Source organism: Anticarsia gemmatalis, chromosome 5 (genome assembly GCF_050436995.1).
Source record: "Anticarsia gemmatalis isolate Benzon Research Colony breed Stoneville strain chromosome 5, ilAntGemm2 primary, whole genome shotgun sequence".
Taxonomy (NCBI): domain Eukaryota; kingdom Metazoa; phylum Arthropoda; class Insecta; order Lepidoptera; family Erebidae; genus Anticarsia; species Anticarsia gemmatalis.
The window spans coordinates 2540525-2564386 of record NC_134749.1 but is presented as its reverse complement, the minus strand read 5'-3'; the positions used below and the strand labels follow the sequence as shown (position 1 = coordinate 2564386).

At 33.4% G+C, this 23862-nt stretch overlaps 1 protein-coding gene across 1 annotated transcript in view; it reads right to left on the bottom strand.

Moving 5' to 3' along the window:
- The window catches only part of LOC142972790 (uncharacterized), a 293932-nt gene extending 271318 nt beyond the window's left edge, over positions 1-22614 (bottom strand). The window contains exon 1 of the mRNA XM_076114087.1: positions 22480-22614. The gene's annotated coding sequence lies outside the window, so the exon portion shown is untranslated. The remainder of the gene's footprint in view (positions 1-22479) is intronic.
- Between the last annotated feature and the right edge of the window lie 1248 nt (positions 22615-23862).

Below are 23862 nucleotides of genomic sequence, written 5' to 3'. Positions count from 1 at the left end.
GTTTTAAACTAATGTCAATTGACAAATAATTAGCCACGACCTGTTTAAATACATACTAATCGTTTGAATATTTGATATAAGCATAGTACATACTAATGAACAGGTTTAGTATAAAACAAGCTGTAATTTATTGGTGTGAAATGTGTCCGTTTGATTGGAAATAATTAACTTGTGTTACAATATTGCTACAATTTATTATCGAAAACTATTGTAACAGTATAATTTTTCGGTAATAGGATAATTAGTAGTATCGTATTTAACAAATGAATTGCGTTTGGAGTTTAAAATAAATATGCAAAATGTATCAATTTCTATAAATAATTTAGATTGAATTGTGGAATTGTTAATGATCTTGTGGCATAAGATAAAGTTACTAGTAATTTTATGGTAGGCATAAGATGCATTCCACTGTCATGATTGATAACAATATAATAATCACTTGTACCAAGTACCTATATTCCTAACAAATAATACCTATATTCCTAATAAATAATCTTTAAAGAGCTGAAACTATTATAATAAAATAAAATGAAATAAAAGATATTAATATCAATTCCCAAAGGACTTCAAAATTTAAGTTTTCGAATAATATTGCAATGAGTTAATCCTATCACAAAGCGATAAACCTAATTTATTTTTCAAATAGCTAAAATATTGAATTTTTACATAGCCTATATTAAACAAAACACACGAGCCCGAAACATCCACACGAGCCCAAAATTGGCTTATCAGAGTAAATAAAAACAATAATTCGCCGGTTCAATCCCACTTCGGTGCTATATATCACTGCATTGTTCGCGGCCACTCCATTTTTCATGTAATTGCACGGCTACATTATAAACGAGTCAACTTTTGTGAATGCTGACAATTTATTTGATGTCCCCTTCCTTTTAAATGCTTTGTGAGATATATTATGTATGAAAAAATGGTTTAAAAGCCACCATTTTGGCTATCACCGTTTATTTCCGATTAAAGACTTCGTGACAATGTTTTATACGTGAGTGCATGAATTTTATTACCTAATCTAGTTATGATTTCAAATTGACTTATTGAATAAATTGTTAGATTTACGATCTATTATTTAAAGATTACTGCTTTTACGAGTAGCTAGTATATTGGCATTCAAAAGTTCGTATGATGATGTTTACTTCATAATATAGAAAAATAAAGTATAAGGGTTATTTAGTGATTTCCAACGTGACTCAAGCGACGATTGATATTCAAATCTAAAATGAAACAGTTAACCTAATTCGCCTGTAGTTTTTACTAAACCAATGAATCAATTTTATTGATCAAAGTGGCATCAATGAACAACTGAATATCGTTTACACACTTGAAAATGTCTCACACGGTCATTTGTTTTCCGATTCTTCGCATAAATCAAAATAACTTAATCAAGGCAACATAATGAGCAAATGCCTTTTCCCTACAAATTATATCGTCAACGCTAATTTATGAATGACAAAAATAAAGTCGTCGCCATGACACTTGTTAAATATAATTGAGGAAACTTCTACACAGGTGACAATTACAATTAAATTTAACAGTAAAATGGTACTTATCCTTATTTCTCAAAATTAGGAGGATTTTGTTGTACAACTTCTTATGTAACCAGAAAGTGCGTCATTATGTTTAATCAAAACCTTAAAAATAGACAAACATTGACATGATTATTGAATTATTTATTGTATTATTGTGCTACTGAAAGACATTCAAGTATTTAATGCTATTTCATAGAAAATTACGCTAAAATCAGAATTAGTAAACACACTTGAAACATTGACAAATAATTTATTCGTTACTTCAATTTTCAAAAATCAATTTTAGGCTACAGTACGAGAAGTACTTCAATACTAATGCTTCCTACGCTTCCTCAATTACGTATTTATACATTAGTCAAACAGAAACTTCGCCGACCCTAAAGTAGTACTAAAACGTAAAGGAAACACTAATTAAACGTAGTGGTCACTAATTAGACCCATTGGGCCAATACATTAATTTTACTGAGCACAAAACTCGTAAAGATAATCCGTAAAACTGAAACATTTTCTAAACACCAAAGAGCATTTACACACTACGCGATTTCAACGCGCTAACGACGCACGTTGACCGCAAGAACGCCTAACAAAAGGAGAACCGCCTACGCGGACTTTTTTGCTCACAGTGGCATTTGTGTAGACAACTCAATAGCTCTTAAGTTCTTAACGTGCGTTTGTATGTTTCTGTATCTATATATATAAAACTGAAAGGTGACTGACTGAGTGACTGATTGACTGACATAGTGATCTCTCAACGCACAGCCCAAACCACTGGACGGATCGGGCTGAAATTTGGCATGCAGGTAGATGTTATGACGCTAATAAAGGATTTCGAAAAATTCCGACCCTAAAGGGATACAATAGGGGATGAAAGTTTGTATGAAAATTCTGACTTAAGTCCCAAACCACGCGGACGAAGTCACGGGCAAAAGCTAGTTTCTGTTATAAAGACATCCACATCGATCAGTATTGAATACTATTATACGGATAAAACACGCGGTTGAAACGTTTCACTTGTGTTTAGTTACAGCGCGCAGAAGTCGTCGGCACAAAGAACGCGCGTAAAAAAGAACGTAGTGTGTAAAGCCTCCTATTTACTTAGCTTTATGTATTAACTTTGTTCAGATGGTTATCTAAAAATCTCGAGGACCTTTTCTAGAATTAAAATTAAGACTTTGAGGAATTTTAATTAACTAATTTGTGTGTACACGAGGTTTGTAGTCTAGGGAGTCAATAAACTTACTTGAACGATTGTGATTTTAAATATGCAAAGAAACTAAACCAATCCTTCGAAAAATAATTGTTATAACTACGCATCTAATAATATTTATATTTACATTTCTAGTTGTGTAAGTGACTTGCCAATTTCATGTGTGATACTTGTAGTGTATATAAAGAACTGAATGAAATTGCACTTAAAAGTTAATCTTACTCGGACTTAAACCATCCAACATTTTCATAATTCAATAAATACGAAACAAAAGTATAAAATCACCAGCTTTTTAAAAGTAAAGAGGTCCAATTAAAAGGTAGTGGGTGCTAATTACGCCCATTGGGCCAAGACATTAATTTCATTGTCGTAAGGCCTGCGGTGAAGCCAGATTTTTTATACGTAGCCCCCGCATTTTTCTCTAAATGGGCCCACTTGTGATTGCAGTAGAATTTCCTGCTTGCAAAAAGGCCAATTTAACTTTAAAGTATTTTAGCTTTGTGACGTTTTGGTTTTAGGTACGTCATGTTTTGTTGCGGTGTTGTTAGTATGCGTGTGTGTGATGCTTAGAAACATATGTCGCTGTGTTTAGTTATCATTATGTAGTCTTTTTCGGAATTAAAGTGTTAAATATCTTCAAACGGCTACTAATGAGTTTTGGGCATGTTCGTTATGAACAATATTTGTTCACGTAATCACACTTATAGAATCCATATTACAGTATAAAATTAAGGAGAAACGTTTAAAAGAAATAACAGAATCAATGACCTTACGAGAGTACTTACTTTCGAAAAAGGACGTTTTGTAAGAAAATGTGTGGTCAATATTCAATATACAAAAAAACTCTAAAACAAACATATAAATATATATAATATATACTCAAACCATATAATAATTACTAAACAACTATTCAAATCAAGCATAAACAACTCGTTTCCGTCGTACACCGTAAAAGCCGGCGGTAATACAAACGTTCTCTTCAATAGAAAGCATTCCCTACTAAACGCCAGTGGCTGTGATTGCACCGGTTCAAGCAAAAAGCCCAATTAACCGTGAATTTATGTTCGTGTAGTGAAGAACAACTTATACGCTGCCAAGTGTTTGCTTAATGAAATTGTTTGTGATGCTTTTTTGGTTTGGAGTGAATTATTACTTGTGTAGATGTTGGTAGATATCATTACTGTATTAAAACGTATAAAATGAGAAAAAAATATATGTTTGAATCTCAATAATGCAAAAGTTTGGCATTGGGATTTGGCATTCAGAGAATTTACATACATGCATAAAATAACGCCTTTATATCAAAGGGGTGAGCAGAGACTAAAAAACGTTACTTCGTATGATCTTCCAAACTTCCCTTGCCTCAGGAACGCCAGATACGAGTATTAACCCCGACAATTTACAGCCTAAATTAATAAAAGAAGTTGTTTTTATTTCGAGAAACAGTTCCACGCAATGATGAATGAATGAAATGCTTAACTTTTATTTTCAAATTCACGGCCATTCGTTTTATGATCGAACGCAAGGAGATATACAAGCAGTATCATCTTTAGACAAATGTTAAGCTTGGCCAACACTTTGGACAGTGTTTTATTCTACTAATTGACGTTGTAATAAAAATCTTTGTAAGCTCTAAATTAACTCTTTCTAAGTCAAATTATCAAAGTAATTTAGCTAGTCTTAAGGTCCACACAACTCCAACATTCGTAGTACCGATCAACCTGAACTCAATCAAACTTAAATTGCAATATAATCTACAGAAATCCTACATCCAGATGTAAGTTTTAAACCTTGCTTAGATCGCACTTAGCTCGTACAGTCGTGCTTAGAATTGAATTAAGCACTGCCCAAGTTGGTAGTAATCTTGAGTTTAACTTAGTGTAAGTTTGTATTCATGTAGAATTATAACTGGTTTAGCGGTCAGTTGTAGTGCAGGTGCATTTGAATCGTGGTTACATTTCATAGGATTTACTTCTGTGGTTTAAGTTACTTAGATATGTACTGAAATACGTTTACTTAATAGAATTTAGGACAGACATTTTACGACTTATTAACACTAGGTTTTAGATTTTCTGTCCCATAGCTTTAAATATTAAAGGTCTAAATACAAGGCTTTAAGTTTTAACTTAATTCAAAAACAACAAGAAAATTTAAAACACGAAGTCCTTACTTCCCAAGTATAAACATTGAAACAGACTATTCAACGTCAATTACCCGTTACAATCTTCCCGAAACTCCGAACTTCAACCAAACAAAGCCATACGAAGATACCATCCACAATCCAAAACAAATCCCTAGTAAAACACACAGAGGGATCGCGTACTTTTGCAGCAACTTGGTTGCAGACCCATCAACTGTGACTAACAAAATCTCAATAAAATGAAACCCCTTTCATTTCCATTCTTATGTGGAATAAATGTAAATGTATGCGTACAATGTATGTTTAGCCACCTTGTACGAAACAAGTGCAGGAATTCCGGGCACACATTTTGAGACAATTGAAAGGGCTGGAGTGAAGTGGAGTTACGAACTGCTCTCTATCTGATCTTCGTGAAAACACGTGGACAATGCAAGACAAAGAAAATGTGACTCGGAAGGAAAATGTTGAGTGTTTCTGAGACCGCAATACTCAATTTACATGATTATTTGTTGAGGATCAAAATCTGTCGGTCCGTTTTACTTTTCGCTGCATTTGGCATAATACAATGCGGAGATGAAAATATGAATTTCGATTTTTAGGACTAACATATAACTCAACTGGATGTTGAGAGTTGATGTTACAGATTAAGGTATCCCTATATCAGTAGTTATGCAAGCGACACATTCAGGAAAGATGAGCTGTGCGTCTGGCGTCTAAAATATTGGAATACCATAACTTTAACGATTTTTTTTCTCTAACAATGCTTTTAAAGTAAAATAAATCAATAAATAAAACATCACACTTGCTGTCATGTATTTAACGCACAAACATAAGTGAGCTTAATAATAACCATCTTGCACAATAATTTAATTACTAAACCTTTAAAAAGAACACCGCTCTAAATAAAGTCACCAAACTCTTACCTTCTAAAAAACCTTAGCCTTACATTTTACTCTACAATTGTCAACAAAAGGTAAAAAATCACAAAGGAGTTCAAGATGTAATAATGTTGAATCTAAACCTGTACAACGGTCTCAGGACAGTCGGTTGAGGGTTGAAACTGAGTGTAAAACTTAAATTATGCTTACATTGTTTGCGAAATGGCTACCTGTTATCTCACTGAAGATAATAAGTAGTTGTTTTGTTACTAACGTTGAAGAGTTGTTATTAAGTAGTTTAGATATAAACAATGAAAACTATCCACACATTTCTCGTGGCGTGATACATAGCCTGCGGTCACAGGTGGCCTGTGACAAAACGTTGAAAAAAACTAGTCAAGGCACTAGTGACTTGCGTTAATTCGTATGTATTTTTATAGTATACTGCGATAGGCTGATTGATTGATTGATTATATGGGTAATTTAAGCTCCTGCAGCTGTAATTTTTGAACTCGTGATATCCTAATGGTTCGCTTAGACAAACCACTGAGGTCAAGACTGTGGTGTATCTGACTGCGTTTCAAAGGATACTGTGTTCGATTCTCGGTAACGGTACACACACGACAGATTATTTTTACTGCCAGATTTCATTTTTTTTTTATAAATATTAAAAATAATTGTGAGTATGTTTTTTTTATTATTATTGTTATATTTGTCCCAAATTCTAACTCTCTACTACTCTACTAACATAAACAAAAGTTTAGTTAGATTCTCTCAACCGTTATAATCCAAACTTATGTTAAGTTTCACTGATAACAAAGTTTTTGCTGCGGTGCAATCTCAATTGTTTGAAGACAATCGCCACCGTTATACAACACAGAGTATTTGAAACTGATGCGAACTCATTGTCGCGTATATTACGCACACCAGTGCAATAAACGATGCTAGCTTTTTCCGACCTCGTGTTGATACCATTTTAAATAACCTTTTACTATGAAATATATTCCTTTCGAGCAAATCATACAAACAAAATATGTAACAGGTCATTACTGTAACTAAGCTCAGTGACATTGTAAGTATGTAGATACGTATGTACTTATGTAGATGGGTTTCTTGTAGGTTACAGCAAAATGTAAATTTATTTCAGAAGTATTATGTATTTGATGATTATCATTAGACCATTGCATGGCCGTAGACTATGATCAAATACACAATATATCGAACATTTGCACAAAAAATCAAACAAAATCTGATTCAAATCCAAAAAGCGAAATACGTTTATAATTCGCAATACAAAATTGGAGCAGCAACGAATCGTAATTGCTCACAAATACACAAAGATTTGTCCCACTTATATCAATATCAATAATTCACATCTAAATATCAGAGCATCGATGATCAGATTGACATAAAACAGAGCATCGATGTACGCAATAAGTAAAGATAAATTGTGAAAAATGACACATAATAATATTTGTAATGTACACAATATTATTATTTATTATTTTTATTTTATTTATTTATTAGCAGGCATGCAGTTGCATACAACTGGTTAATGCCTGTATCCTGGTAATTCACTATGATGTAATCATTCATTAAACAAATATTTGTCCAGTCTATTTTTGAATTGATTGACAGTTTCAGCTTCGACTACATTCTTTGGAAGTTTGTTCCACGCTCTGACAATTCGGTTTGACAAGAAGTGCTAATATTGTCCAAGATATCTGTTAGCCTTGATAAAAGTTTCTTGTACGAAGTAAATCCTTTCGATAGCCTCACGAAACGGCTTAGTAAGCCTATGTTTTCAAGAAAAAACTGCCAATTTTGCCCAATATTTATTGTAGCCATTGACTATTTAAAGAACAAATGTATTAAAGAAAAAGTTCTTCTTTTATTTCGTCGAGAACAATTTTGTTCACTAATTTTGGTCATCTAAATCATTTTATAATTCAACCTTGTTTTAAATTACTTCTTTTTTACAATACGTTCCTCAATTAACATATAAATTAAATAATTTTCGTGTAATAAACTTTATTAATTTAAACTCCATTAAAATAAAAACATAGGCGTCAAAGGTTTATTTACATTTCTTAGTAATCCCAGTGAAATACTATTTATGAAATACGTAGAAGTTGTTAAAATATCGTGTATTATTTTATTTCGGCACAGCGTGAAAATATTTTTCGAAATTGCCATGCCTCTATCACACGTCCAAATTTTATTGTCAATTTTTTATTCGCCTGACATTTTGGATACATTTAAAACAGAGCTATTGCTTTTTCATATAAATCAGTTAAACTTTCGATGTTTTATTTTATTACTAGATGCATGTTTCGACATTGCTGCGTACGTTCGGTCGATTTTCATACAAATCTCTATCAACCTGAATTATCGACTCGCTTACGGACAAATAATTATGTGGCCTGCCTTGCTCTGATAAGTAACTCTGAGGAACAAAGGACTGACAACTCTGACTTTCCTACTTTAGTTTTTCGGAAATTCTTTAAGAACGTCAAACTTCTTCATTTAATATGATAGCTATCAAAAGAAGAAACACAGCCCGGCTATGTAGGAGCTATTACTCTTCTTAAATGATTTCTATTCGGCTTTGATAGAAATATACATATGTCTACCCTAAAAGCCTCAAAGTCAATACAAACCTTTACCCCACAGTGAAAAAAACGGCAGTCAATCGACATAGTACATCACGAGTGACACTAGCTTATTCTATTTAATAACAATAGGTCAGAGCACAATGGACAGAGTTGAACAAAACCATTCGCGACTCTTTGTGAGCTCTTTATGAATCTACGGAACTTTTCCTTGCGAAATTTTAAACAGTATCCAGTTTAATAGAGAACAATTGTCTTTAACTGTAACGACGGTAATGTATATGACTGTCTATCATGAAGTAGCGTGTCCGATTCCTAGATCGGGATACTGTTGTAGAGTATTTTTTATATGTATTAGAATATTTTCAATAGTAGCCCGGAGTTAGGTAAAGTGCCGAGCATATGGTAATGGACTCGCCCCCTTTTACGTTGGGTTAGTTTTGTGAACGGTGAAACTCGGGTGTATCTCAGACACTTTCGCCTATAACAGGCATGATTTAATGAACAAAAATATTAGTTGTGGTTCTACTGGCCTAAAAATCCTAAAATTAATAGTATTATAATTATATAAAAAAGCAATGATAGCTTAATGTGGGCGTAAATAAAAATCTGCCTACCTCCTCCGTTATTCCTAAAATAGCCGCAATGTTATGATACAAAGTCCATAAAATTACATGCAAGAGAAGATAAGGTAGAGGGTTAAAAGGCGAATAAAGCAAAGGGCAGAGGGTCGAACAAACATAACGTTTATTTTCAAAACAAAATTTAATATTACCTAATTAGAATGAAAGTTTTTGGGCAATATTATAATGAGGTACTATTTATATTATATGACCCGCGCAACTTCGCTTGCGTCACATGAAAGAGAATAGGTCATAATTTTTCCCGTTTTTGTAACATTTTTACTGGTACCCTGCTCCGTCGTAGCATTCGCGCGTTCAAACAAACAAACAAACTCTTCAGCTTTATAATATTAGTATAAATTTTAGTAAGTTTAGCACGCAACAAGTGACGTTGTTGATGGTCACTGCACACCCTATGGGGTAAATTATGTATTTAGATATGCGTGTATAAATTTATTTTAGGTATTTCTAGCGGTCGACTTAGTATGGAAATTAATCAATGCGTTCGATGACCTATAGCGTCTATTTGCCATATAACTAAAATTATTTAATGCGTTGGTACGTAGCGCGATTATGTACAGTCGGTATTGTCGAGTATTGAAAGTTTGACATTTAGTATGTACTGCCAAAATAGTTCCTACTACCCCCATCAGAGGCGCTGATCAGATTTTCATACAAAATTTCTCGATGACAAGTCGGTTGTCGGTAGTCGACAGTAGTAGAAAATCGAGCTACTGAAAAAAAATTTAAAGAAACCTACCCGTTCATGGGGTGTCCAAGCCAAATTTGGCTTCAACTACTGATCATTTAGTAACCTAGGATTGGTAACTGGCTTGGAGTAAAAGTACTAGGTATGTATAATGTACGTAGTCTTTAAATATCCCGTTCATCATTACGGTTAATCAATAAAAGGTTATTTAAAAACTGTTTCAAAGGACACAAAAGCGTAAAGAACGCAAAGTAACAATTACTTATAAATAAAAATATCTTTCGATATTTATTTTAACGATACCTTTATTTATTTTCGTTTCAAGGTCAATGATTCGAGAACTTTTCGAAAAGATCGAAATATCTAAATAAATACGCACTCAATCGTTTTAAATTGTTACTTTACAGCCATTGGGTAGTTTTTATTGCTATTTTATATTCTTTAGGCGCAAAAACAATGAACCTTTAGACGACCTAATTTGTTTACATTTAAGCGTTTATTTTACACTAGTTGATCCTCCTGACTTCGCTCGTATTTAGCCTGTTTTTGTGAAAAGTAGTCAGTGATTGAACCTAAAGTTTGTATTTATCCTTGAACTTAGAATGATGTTAATCAGCTCGGAAGATTACATGAGAAGAAATAACAGACTTAAGCATTTATACATAACTATGTATTTATTTTTTTACAAATAATTCCAATTTTTTATTGTACACTGCAACTTATTTTTCAACCACAAAATAAACACTCGAAACAACTATTTCAAGAGCATACAACCTACAAATACTTGTGTAAATCGAACCCTTAACCTTGTGCCGCAACTGCTCTAACCACTGCGCATCGAATTACATTATAAATACCTTTTTATTGTACAAAAAGGAAAAATTAGGCCAATAATTTTTCTTTTCATGAAATTGTATATTTCTTTACGCCCCAAGTAAAGTGAGTCAGGTGAAATGTAACGTTTTCCTTCTTCCCGTTTGAGTGTATAATTTAAAATTGCACATAGAGGTACTTTATTCTTGAGTTATTAACAAGGGAAATAATTAATTTGTTTTTCCTTAAATATAAAGCTTTGGTTTTGTTTTGTTTTCGTTATTTCGGTTTGGTTCTTTGATGTATTTTATAAGACGAATATAAGTATCACTTTATTTTAAATAATTATTAGGGAATAACTGCTCATTTTTTCGCTATCAGTGACTAAAATAAACTTAACATTTTACAAAACTGTTTATGTAACTAAATACATATACTATTACGTGCAATTTAAAAGTACACATGAGCTTACAACGATAAGTAAACACAAGGTGATCAAAATCATGTATTTATTCAGGCCAAATGTTGACAATTACAATTACTGAATCTACCACTAGCTTGAAAAAGGGGTAGAGCCTTATGAAAAGAGCTAAGCAGATACTCACGGAAATGATTTTTATATTAGGATGATCATATAACCTCCTCTCCCTTAAACCGGTACGACCGGTTAACAAATTGCTTAACCGTAAATGTCAAAAAATATTTCATATGATACATTCATAAATTGATTAACTATTTCGAGGAGCTTGTGGCTTAGTTTACAACAGCCGCACGGATCGATCTCTGAGGTTAAGCTACGCTTGCCGAGGTTGTTCCGTGGATGGGTGACCATCTTATACATATCGAGTTCCTCCGTGTTTCGGAAGGCACGTTAAATTGTGGGTCCCGGCTGTCATTTTCGAAGATCTTTGACAGTCGTTAACAGTAGTCAGAAGCTTGAAAGTCTGACAACCAGTCTTACCGAAGGGTATCGTGTTAATACCTAAGTAACTGGGTTGTGGAGGTCAGATAGGCAGTCGCTCCATGTAAAACACTGGTATCCAGCTACATCCGGTGAGACTGGAAGCCGACTCCAACATAGTTTGGAACAAAGGCTAAGCGGATATATTCGAGGAAGGTCCTAATTAAAGAAATAAATCTAAACAACACAGTCTTAAGTTCTATATTTCCTTGACTAAAACATTAGTAAACACACGATTAACTCGACAGTGCGGTACAAAACGCACGACACATCATTTGTCGCTGTATCGGCTGCACAAAGAGTGTCGGCACCTTTTGTGTTCGGAGCAAGCTTTTATCTGCGCCGCCTGCAATTGTATACATGTAAGTACTAGCTTAGGCGTGTAATGACGATACTTATGTTATATTCTGTTATTTTTTGGAGTTTAACAGTGTGAAAAGTTGAATGGAATGTATGTATGAGCGTATGATTGAGGAAGAAGGACATTGAAAATTGGAAATTACTTGCACCTTAGTTGGAATTTATGAATGTAAATAAAGTATTAGAATAGTGGAAATTACGTGCATATAAGTGTATAGAAGTAAATAAAGTAAAAATCTTAACAATAAAATATAACATATTTGACTTTGACTTGTAAGAATATGTGGAAGATGAAATGAAACGGTAAGTCTGTAAAGATATTATATTGTCTTCTGTGAAACTGTACTATAGATGATTCAAAATCATTCAGCTTTTTTAATAATTCGAGTGACCCTTGTAATTTTTCAGAGGTTTATCGTATAGATAAAGTTCGTTTTTTTAAAATCCGCACGATCAATTCAAACAAGAACCCATTAAAACGTACTCGAGACTCATTTAACTACTGTTCGCTGTTATACCAACAAATTTCATTTCTACCTTGCATACCTTCACCTAGCAACCACCAAAACTTCCCCACACACTCATCCATCCAAAAACAGCGGTATATTAGAGACAAGTCCTAATTATTTTGAACAACTACCTCCTCCTTGACTCCATTCCGTCGGTAACGAGTACGCGTCGTGGTTGAATGGCTCTCGAGTTAAAAATGCATGCAAACGAGCCGTAACATGTAACGTCCGCCCTTTAACACACGCTCAGGACACCCCATCTTTGAACTGCACATTGGTTTTTGATGGGTTGTCTTATTAAATGTTATGGGAAATCGCTTCTGTGTTGAATGCGTTGATAAAAGTTGCGATTATATCCGTAAATCTGGCTAAAGTTATCTGATTTATTTACGAGAAAAATCCAAAGTTAAGATACTACAACTTTCCTTAGGATTTTTCAGTATGGGTATAATTCAGTATTCAACAGCAGGCTAAGTAAAAATCAAACCTTATTACGTATATTAGGAATTTATGTTCTACTCAAGTTCTTATATCAATATAGAATATGGTCCCAAAAACATATTTAAGTGTATATTTTAAAGTAAACTACGAATTTTACAATAAATTATCAAAATTTGTCGTCGCGCTACCGTCGCTACTCATAGACGACAATTACAGAACTCTTCAAAAATTGCATCAAACATTAAAACAAAACACAAACGCCAAAGGAAACGCTAAGAGAGCTCTCTCAAAGTATTCTTGTGTCAGCATCTGAGGTACCTACTCTCGACAACAACCAACATAATATTGTAGTGCATGTATATTATTGTATATTATACACGTAAAGAAATAAGTTAACAAGGTGAACGTATATTAATGACTTTCAATTTTTTTTTTGGTGTGCCTGTAGTCCGTAGTACCATCCGATATAGTCTAATTTCCTACCACTATATGCCTATCTCGAGATATTAGACAATATTGTATGTAAAACTGATCAGCAATTTTCTTTACATTATTTTAAATGTCAAAAGCTAATACTCGTGTAAAAAATCGAACTTCAGGAAATCGCGCAACTTGTTAAACATAATATTTAAGAATTCCGGTCAGGCAATGAAGTAATGCATAATTTTCGCGTTAGTACGAGTTGATATGATTGACGTCTTCATTGATTTTATCGAATCTTTACAGATTAAACATAAAAAAACAAAAAACCATGGACTTTTGCCTTCTAGACGAATCATGGACGCGACATTTAATATTAGCAGTAGTTACTAGGACTGTAAACAAACTTTATCCAGACCAATCTTTTAGTAACCGATTACAACAAACAACCTTATCTCCACTCCACAGATTCCAATCTACAATGCAACATAAACATACAAATATACCAATACTTTATGTACTGAACTTCAAACCATCTAACATCTCTTGATTCGAGTGCGGACACAAAAGGCGGGCTGTCTAGCGGAAACAATGGACAAAGATGGTTGATAGGACACACGATTCCGTTATCGAACATCTTTCATATTAGTTATAGAGTGCACTCCTGCTTTTGTAGTTGTTTAATAGATATTTTGATGTTAGGTGCATTAAGGTAGGTCCGAATGACGATAGGAATTGATAACAACTTAGTCGAAATAGAGAGAGATTTCTCGCGATTTCAAGTTTTTTTTTAAATCCAGGTAACGTAGACGTATATAAAAAATATAAAACTATGGGCAAAATGGCTATCACCCATTTATTTTAGAAGTAATGAGCTGACTCGCTCATCTCCGCTCACGAATTTTCTTAACATTTTATTTAATTTTTTACTCTCCAAAAGAACCTCTTCGTGTTTTAAAGACAATTTGACAAAAACAATAAATTGAATTGGTGGAGTCGATCTTGAGTTTTGCGCATCTTGGCGATTCATTTTTGTATATAAGAAAGAAAAGATGAAGATGTTAAAATAAAACATACCGACCAGTACCGCGATTCTCTACCACTATCGACAACCGACTAGCTATCGAAATTTTGACATTTAAAACGTACTGTCAAAATATTTCCTACGACACCCGTCAAAGGCGCTGATCAGATTTTCATACAAAATTTTTCGATGACAGGTCGATAGTAATAGAGAATTGAGCTACTGTTTGAGAACCGCCCTCTTACTTCAGTCGTTTAATAACAAAGTTTTATGATTCAGTTTGTAATTTAAAAACTATTCATTATTTTTTAAATTATTTATTGTAATTATTTTTCAATCATTAAAACGCATTCTGTGTTTAATCACATCGTCATCAAAGCCGTGCTCTTGACAGGAGTCATCAACAATTTATCTTTAATCGTAAAAGTCAATAACTTGTAATTGGACGAGCAAACTGTTATTAAAATTCTGTTGCATTCGTTTGTAAAGTAAAAAACATATTAAACAGAATTTCATTAATGATCGCTTCGGAAACACGGGATAAAATAATATTAAAATTAAAATAATTTCATAACCTGGCGTACATTTATGTAAGAAGAGATTTGTATGCGGTACAATAGTTAAGGATTTGCCATGTAATGGAAAAACTGAAGCATCGATTATTTGACTTTGATATAAAGAGTTTAAGAAAATATGTTTGGGCTTAAAAACCACTCGAAATACGATATTTTTGATTGTGACACAAAGGTCACTAATTCCAGTCACTCGTATTTCAAAGGCAATATTTTCTCAAATTAATGTGATTATACACGAAGATTATAGCAACTATTAGTACGCAATGAAATTCAAATGGCAATTATCTAAATCACGACTACAATCACCAAATAAAAATCACTCTTTAATTGACCCAGCTAAAGACTACCGAAAAACATATTTTTCCCAAAGCAGCAATTTCCTCAGCTATAGCGACCTACATTTATAATTTTTGTAACACCGTCGAAAAGTTGCTCACAACTGGCCGCAGACAAAGTTCTGACGAGTTTCGTCATGAAAACATTTGGAGCGTTCTTTAAGAAAGTATGTTTAGTATCGCTTTGATACTTCAGTTTTGTATGCCTTGTAGGCCTTATCTATAGACATCAGCTTGCTTACTTTTGTGATTAAGGATATTATATTGACCGATGTAAAGATGTCAAAGAGACGTTCAAATAGCTGGGATGTTTTTGTATGGTTTGTAGTACCAAAAAAGACATTTATTAGCCTATGTGGAATGTTTAGTATTGTACGTTTAAACAGCTGTACAGTCGGAATTTTAAGTATATTTTTAAGTATATTTTGAACAATGGCTGTTTAAAGTGTTCATTCCTATAGTAGCTGATTGGTGATAATAGTTGGTTGGTGTTTTTTATTGCTTTTCCTTTTATCAATCTAAGATTAACAATAATCATTGATGTACAGAAAGATTAACTCAACTTTATTGCCAAAGTTTTTTTTACACATAAAACCGCTGGCATACACGAAAAATTAGCTAGTTCCCTTCCCCATTTTGTAGGTATTTAAATGACAGTTCTCAGGACACCCTGTTTTTATTAATAATTTTGCCCATGGACTACTTTAAACACTTGATGTTATTAAAACTTCAGTAACAACCGATTTAACATTATGAATATACACCTGTACAGTTCAGTAAAAACCAATAAACAGAACAAATAATGAGCACAACATCAGCGCAAGTCAGTCAGACGTACACACGTGCTACGGTTGTCAAACGCAGTGATAATTGGCATGTGGTCTCTGAAATGTAACAATTATACAGTGATCGGTGACTCCCTGGCCCGTATCAACAACAAACGTATGAAGTCCGTGTGGTGTTTCTCGGAAGGTTAAAACGTAATGTTATTTATGATCTTACTATATAATATTAACGATTTAAAACTGTCGCGACTTGTACACATAATATTATAATGTAACGGGTCTTAATCGCGATTGAAAATTAAAGGTTAGAATACCTTATATATTCACCCGACGTTTCGATCGAATTACATTGACCGTGGTCACGGGTCGATGTAATTCGATCGACAATTTGTTTAAATGGGTAAAAATTATTGTTTGTTGTTCTTACACGGAACAATGGGTTCTGATGAAAATGTAGAAAATAATGTCTGTAACGTGGTTTCACAGTCGACTCTATTACATGACACTAGAACATCTGTCAAAAAATGGAAAATAGAACTTTTACGACCGACTGCAGTTTAATGTCTGTTAGTTTAATAATATTTATTTTGAAAATAGATTTCAGACGATTATAAATGTACGAATATTAAACACCGTAGATTTTTTCACTACGCATAGAAGTTCCACCACTACGATGATCGCTTCCACTAAAACGCCGAGCTGTGAAATAGTCCAATAAAAATATCTATACAACGCTCTGAGTACCTATAACTCGCTTTACAAAAACGAAACATCAATGAAACCAGGCTTGGTTTAAAACCTATAAACCTAGTTGTCGACTAAACGCTGGCCGTTGGATCTGTTCGTTTCGTACGCAAAATCCCGTAGCAACAAAAAGGAATGAAGGATAAATTCGTAATAGTTTTTCGTGTACATACAGGGGCTATTGGATTTCACAGTCAAATGCATCTTTTAACGCCTGCAGTTGCCAATAGACTGCTTTTTAACATGGCACGGTGACAAGTTTATGTAGTGTGTACTGGGAATTGCTTGTATGGTCGTGCCGTTACTGATATGCTGGGTTTAAAAGAACGTTGGCGCACTTTTTGTTAGCTTCGTAATACTTCTTGTGTTGCTTAATTCTAGACGGGATTAATTGAATAATTATAATTACTACTTAAGTTTGCTCTGCTATTGCAATAAGCTTACGAGAAAGGCAAGTGAAAGAAAAATAAATACACATGATCGCGTTATTATCCTGCTAAAAGCGTTATTTCGATGCTTTTTTAAAAACCTATTTAAAATAACATCAAAGAATCGTAAACACTATAACGTAAATTTAATGTTGTTCCATTCGATGATAGAGCGCATCATATCCAATGCCACAATTATAATAGCTTTGCAAAATTCTTCAAAAACATTATCATTGCTTGCCATTCAAACTTAACTCAATTAAAACCTCTTACTTTTATCTCGCATAAATATTATAAAGTACCAAAACACCAATAAATCTCGAATAACTATATCAATGCACCTAACGTGTCACAATTCAAGTAAAGTTCTATCGTGTGACAAAGATGTATTGAACTACAGGCCATTTGTCAAGGCACGGCTGAAAGGTTCACGAAACTAAATTATGCAAGCCTTAGGGACGTTAAATAAGTATAAGAATAAAATTACAAGAGTATTTTCTTTAAGGCTATGCGTAAGCGTGTAAGCAAATGTGGATTTATTTTAAGATTTCGCTCAAATTAGTTTCTGTTTTAATCTCTTTTGCTGTGTATTTGCGTGGAATTATTTTGCTATTTTACTTCTGAGGCTTTGTTTTACGCAAATTTTTGAAGTTTTCAAAGATAATTTTCAGGCATCAGAGTATTAAAAGATAGTTTAAAGTATGCCTAGTTGAGATACAAGTAGTTATATCAGTTGAACGTTGCATGCAAAGCTTTTCATAATATTTTTTTCTGCTTCTATAGAAAAATAACGCAACTAAAATTTATCAAAGACTCATAAAGATATCAACGTATTTTTATGAATGTACAAAAAAGTAGTGGCTAGCATGTAATTAAATTTTTCGAAACCGCTCTAAACAACCTTTATGTAATACACTAAATCTACAATTAAATAACAGATATATAAACATTTTATTTATATATATATGTTAGTGTAAAAGCCCGAACTGTGGTAAATCCTAAGATTTTCCGGTAAAACCTAAGATTTACCTACTCTCAATGGTAAAAGTCCGAACAAGCCAGAGTTTAAAAACTATGTTACGATATATAAAAAAATCCTCCTTCATAACTATGTTTATAACTATTTCACGGTATAATTATATATTGTGACATAGTTATAAAGAAGGAGTTTTGGGCAAAGCGACATGGATACCACCCAGAAGGAGGAGCCCCGCGAAGCGGGGCTCCGGCGACATCTCGACATCATCAAGTGAATATAGGTAAAAGTTCGAAATAAAATAATTGTTCGGACTTTTACCATTGCGAGTTGGTAAATCTTAGGTTATACCGGAAAATCTTAGGATTTACCACCGTTCGGGCTTTTACAGTAACATATATAAGACTAAACTCAAAAAGACTTTCTTAATAGCATATATGAAACAAATCAAGTCGATTACGACTAACCTCATTTTAAGCTTGAAGCTGTGACTTTAAACTCTTCAACGACCACTAGACCAGAGTCCACAATTTTATTTATTCAAAATACAAAGTATTCCTCACACTAAAGAACTAAGTAGATAGATATTACCTCTTCAAAAACTTTGTTGTTTAAAACACTGCATTTTATTTCTACTACAAAGTTTTTTATAAGTTAACTTGTACAACTGGCTTTGCCTGTATTGTGTCTGTAAAAATAATGTTTATTTCTTTCGAGTGACTTTTCCCGAATTTTAAGGAGACAAGTAACATAGTATTTTTAAGTAGAACGTAAAGGAGAGAATGTAAAACGTGTTTTGTAATTTTACTTAGTTTGTATTTTTTAATTTTACGCTTATTATTTGTAGTCTTATTAATATAGAGCAGAAGGTTTTGAAATTATTAGAGAAAATTTCATAATTAATCAATTTTGATGGGAGGTAAATAAGATCATAGATTCCCTTTAAACGCATTTTCTTCTTGGTTTTGCACTTAATTCTGTACTACATGAAATAATTTATGCATATTTCCGATAAGTTGCCTTTATTTGTAATACGGTCAATGAGGGTAGATACACGCACAAAGGCCCAACTAGGAGGCTAAGTGCGGAAAAAGCCCAGGCAACCTAACCTAATACGGTCAATGGTCAACCTTCAATCGACATACATAAACACATAATATCACGCCTGTTTGACCCGAAGATTTAGGCAGAAATGTATGGAATACGCCCATGTTTCCCCGATAACAATGTTAGTCCCATGTAAAAGGCACACTCATATCAAATGCTCAAGGCTTGCCCTTATTGCTTTAAGTTATATTTTCTTCGAAAACGCTCAAAACCATAATACATAATATATAACCCATCGATATCTGAAATTCGTGGCCAAACCCAGTAATTGCTAACTTTACACCCCAAATCTTTCTAACGAACCCATTTCAAAAGCAAACTTTTCCACCTTTCCGTAGAATCTCATTACCATTTGTTCACGTAACACAGGTATCGTTTACAGAGGACCACGACACGCGTGATTAATTAACGAACACATTTACTGAAGGCTTACCTTCCGAATAACTCGCATCAATCATCAACTGATGCTTCGAGTTTGTTTATGTTAATTTACAAAAGTAGGGGCCTTGTTTGTTACCGCACTTTGCATAGAAGACGGTTTTGTTGGACAACTGCTTACCCCTTTTGGTAAATATACGTTACTTATAATATTACGAACATATCGTAATGATTAAGCTATGGGACCAAAATCTGTTTTTAGATTGGTGAAAATATAAGGAATTTGCTAAATAGGTATTAATAACGAAAGTAAAAGCCTGTAAGAAATTCTGTTGTTAGTTATAATATGTAGTAGTTATAGTAAAAAACATATTTTAAGGAATAGGTTCTGCATGTTTAAGATCCACTGCTTGAGTATGAGGTCTTTTTGATCGTTTATCATAGAACAGCTTAACAAGTCAATTTAAGATTGAGCAAAAAGACATTTAATATTTTAAGAGGCAGCGTTGGATTTTTTTTACAAAGAACACTAATGCAATCAGAGCAGTGGACGTCAGCTAGTCTATAATAAAAAATGAATCGCTAATTGTGTTGTGAACCGATTACGCATTTTTTTTTATATTTCTTGAAGTACGAGTATAGTTCTTAGGGAAAGAACATTGCAAAATACATGACATTTAAAAATTCAATATTTATGTATCGATTGTTCGGCAATACGAAGTTTGCCAGGTCAGCTAATAGTCGATATTTTTCTATTTAAAATTGTGTCTGGTAATTAAGGTTATTACATAACTTAAATATATATCTAAATAAAGATATTCCTTGATGAAACCAATTCAATGTCTGAATTCTGTATCAGAAATTCCGCCTGGAATCGGATCTACCGATAAACCAAGTTTCGTGATAAAGCCGCGGGAGTTTGCAGTTTGGACTTCTAAGTAATATCTTAGATTTGTACCGGGAACTTGGTGGTTCGATCTTTTAACTGCCCCTATTTATAACTATAAGCAATACCGGCTGCAAAACTGAAGTTTAAAGTTTCGTCGAAAGACATAAAATATTTATATTTTTTTTAGCCTAACCTTTCTCCCAAACTATATTGGAGTCGGCTTCCAGTCTCACCGGATGTAGCTGAATATCAGTATTTTACATGAAGCGACTGCCTTTCAGACCTCCACAACACACTTTTTCTAAAACTTTCAAGCTTGCGTGACTACTGTTAACGACCGTCAAAGATTTTTGAAAATTAACCATGCCTTCCGAAATATGCAGAAGCTCGATATGTATAAGATGGTAACCCATCCACAGAACAACCTCAGCAAGCGTAGCTTAACCACAGAGATCGATCCGCGCGGCAGTTGTTTACTAAGTCACGATCCAATATTATTAAATAAATACAAAAAAAAACATTAAAGTTCTAGATTTGATTGAACGCCATAGAGAATTATTATCATTAATCAGTTACTACAATATTATCTGTACACGTGTACCGTATTAAAACCGTAAGATTATAATACAACACGTGGCGTAGAAAACCGCAACCCTTATAAACATTGGTGCTCATACATTTTTAGTTACTACGAGTGTGCAAAGCTTTAAAGAATAACTAAATCGACGCACTTATTCACGTTCAAACCGATAGATTTTATAATTATTTACTGTTAAAAAATGCACGTCTAAAAACTGCTATTACAGTCAACACCTCATAAATGAAAAACATAAATACGTTCACACGCAATAAGGCTTTTCTTTTTTATAACAATTAAATATGTTTTCAAAGTCGTGAAGGACAACTGTGCTAAAAAAATGCTTTGTAAATAATTACTGCACATTTTTTATCACGTTAGAAAGAACATAATTTCAAATTCCTACTTCCAAAATCTATCAATCGCGTTTTTAGTATATTTTTACTGTTTGCTCTATGCATTATAACATCACTAATGCAAACTCTTATATTATAAGCTTCGGGACTATGCCTAAATTTAAACGAAAAAATACTAAACACTCGTCTTTCATAGCCTCCACAAAACATTACAGGACTAGCTGAAATACTGCGATATACAGGTTTTTGCGTATAGAAAATAATAATTACATTCTACAGCATGTAACATTAACATACCTATTAATAATTATCTAATCCTGAAACTTCTAATTTCATCTTCAAACCAAACCATAATATTAACCTGTATTCGAATCCATAAAATCATAAATAAAAATATATATAATCACAACTCAATCTTTCACTAAACAGTCCATTTCCCTCCATCCCTAAACGAAAGAAATCTTTTCACAATATCTTTACATTTCAATACAAGCACTAACCGTAAAATAGGGGGTAAAATAATTTTACATCTAACTTACCCATCAACATCAATTTTATTACCCTAACCCCACTGTTGGGACCTGTGTTGTGATCCCCGAGGGATTCCGCGGGATTCAATAAGGGGAAGACATCTAATTTCCTTCTTACGTGGTTTAGTATTTGTTTCATATTTATTTCCATTTATTTTGCCGAAGGTTTGGCCCGCAGGGATCGAGGATTGTTATTTTTAAATTTTATTTTAGGGTTCTTTACTTTATAATTTTTTTAAGGTTTTTTTTGCAGTCATTTAATGATAAGGGAGTCTGTTAATATATTTTTTAATACAAATATTTTATTTATTCTAAACATTATTTTTATTTATTCATGTATGACACGAAAAATATTACACATTTCATAATTTATACTAACGCGAATAACATAATTTTCCTCAATTTTTGCAACCTTAGAATACGTTTCATATAAAAAATATTTAATAACAAGGCACCGACAATAAAAAAGGAAAAGGCGGTTAAGATAAACATGAAAGTAAAACCTTCTGAAATCACTTAATAACATGGTTACTTTGTAGGGAACTCGTGAAAGTAACTCACCTTGTAAAACCTCACTGACACTATCACACACCACTATCACTCAATCACAAATATTGCCACAAATCATACGAAGATTCTTCAATACGTAAACGAATCTAAATCGCGACGCGACCGTAGCGGTAATCACGACCGGCGCGGTAACACTGAGCCCGTAGCACTCGTAGATGTGGCTACGGGCTACGGCGCGCGCATCGGTCTACGAAAACGCTAATTCAAACACATTTATCAAGCTAATTCTGCAAATTGGACTAAATAATGACGTTACAGCCTGTGTTCCCCAGTAACTGTTTGTTGAGCCACTCAATGGCTTTCATAATAACGTCTTCGGTGTTAATAAATTAGTTTAAAGTTGATTCACTGGGGTTGTTTGGTAACTTACTGATTTATAGTGGGTCGGTTTATTCAATTTGTGAAGGCTACAATGATCCAGGAAGTGAAACGAAAGCATGTATGACGGTCATACATAAATATGAATCGTATGTGTTATGGTGTGTAAATAACTGGGCGTCCTAGTACGGCCCATATTTCTGGTGTACATTTGACACTTAAGCGTTCAAAATGTACTGTTTTGCGTATAATTTAACGATCTTCGCATTGTTTCCTAACAATAACCGAGATTCATGTTCGTGGTTTAAGTAATGTGTATGCGTTCCACAGTGAATACGAATTAATAAGCCTGTAAATGATAATTGCAAGAACTTAATGAACAGCCTTATTCCTCTTCATACAGATAGTAGTACGAATTAAAAGATAGTATTACTTTTGTATACTTCTAGATGACGTTATTTATAAAGTAATTTATAACTACAAATATTTAAAAAATCCTGGCAAACGTTTTAATACAACTTACCACTTCTCGGATCATATCATTCAATTACCGCTAGTGCTTAAGTATCATAAAAAAACAATTGATATCCTATTGCTGGGCATCGTTCTCCTCCCGAAATGCAGGAGGGGTTAGGACATGAGTCCACTACGCTGGCCGCTGACTTTACATGCCTTCAAGGTTATATTCTAAAGAACTCTCAGGCATGCAAGGTTGCATCAACATGTTCTTCTTCACCGTTGATAATTACAACAACAATTGATGGAACAATTGATAATTAAAATAAATTAAGTAATTTACTCATAATACAATAAGAAATCAGAAACGACAGTAAAGTGACTAATCTTTCACGTCGACCTCGCACTCTCTGATTTTAATTTATTACTCTTACAGAATGTTGTTCAGAACTAAGAATTTACGAGCTAGTCTGTACAGTCATGAGCATTAATATGTTACAAACTTTACTTTTAAAAGTTATACTTTGTTTGCTAAGTTGCGATAGTGAGCATGTTGAGGTTGCTTGCTTGAAACCGACGCCCGTGCTACCCAGTCAATAG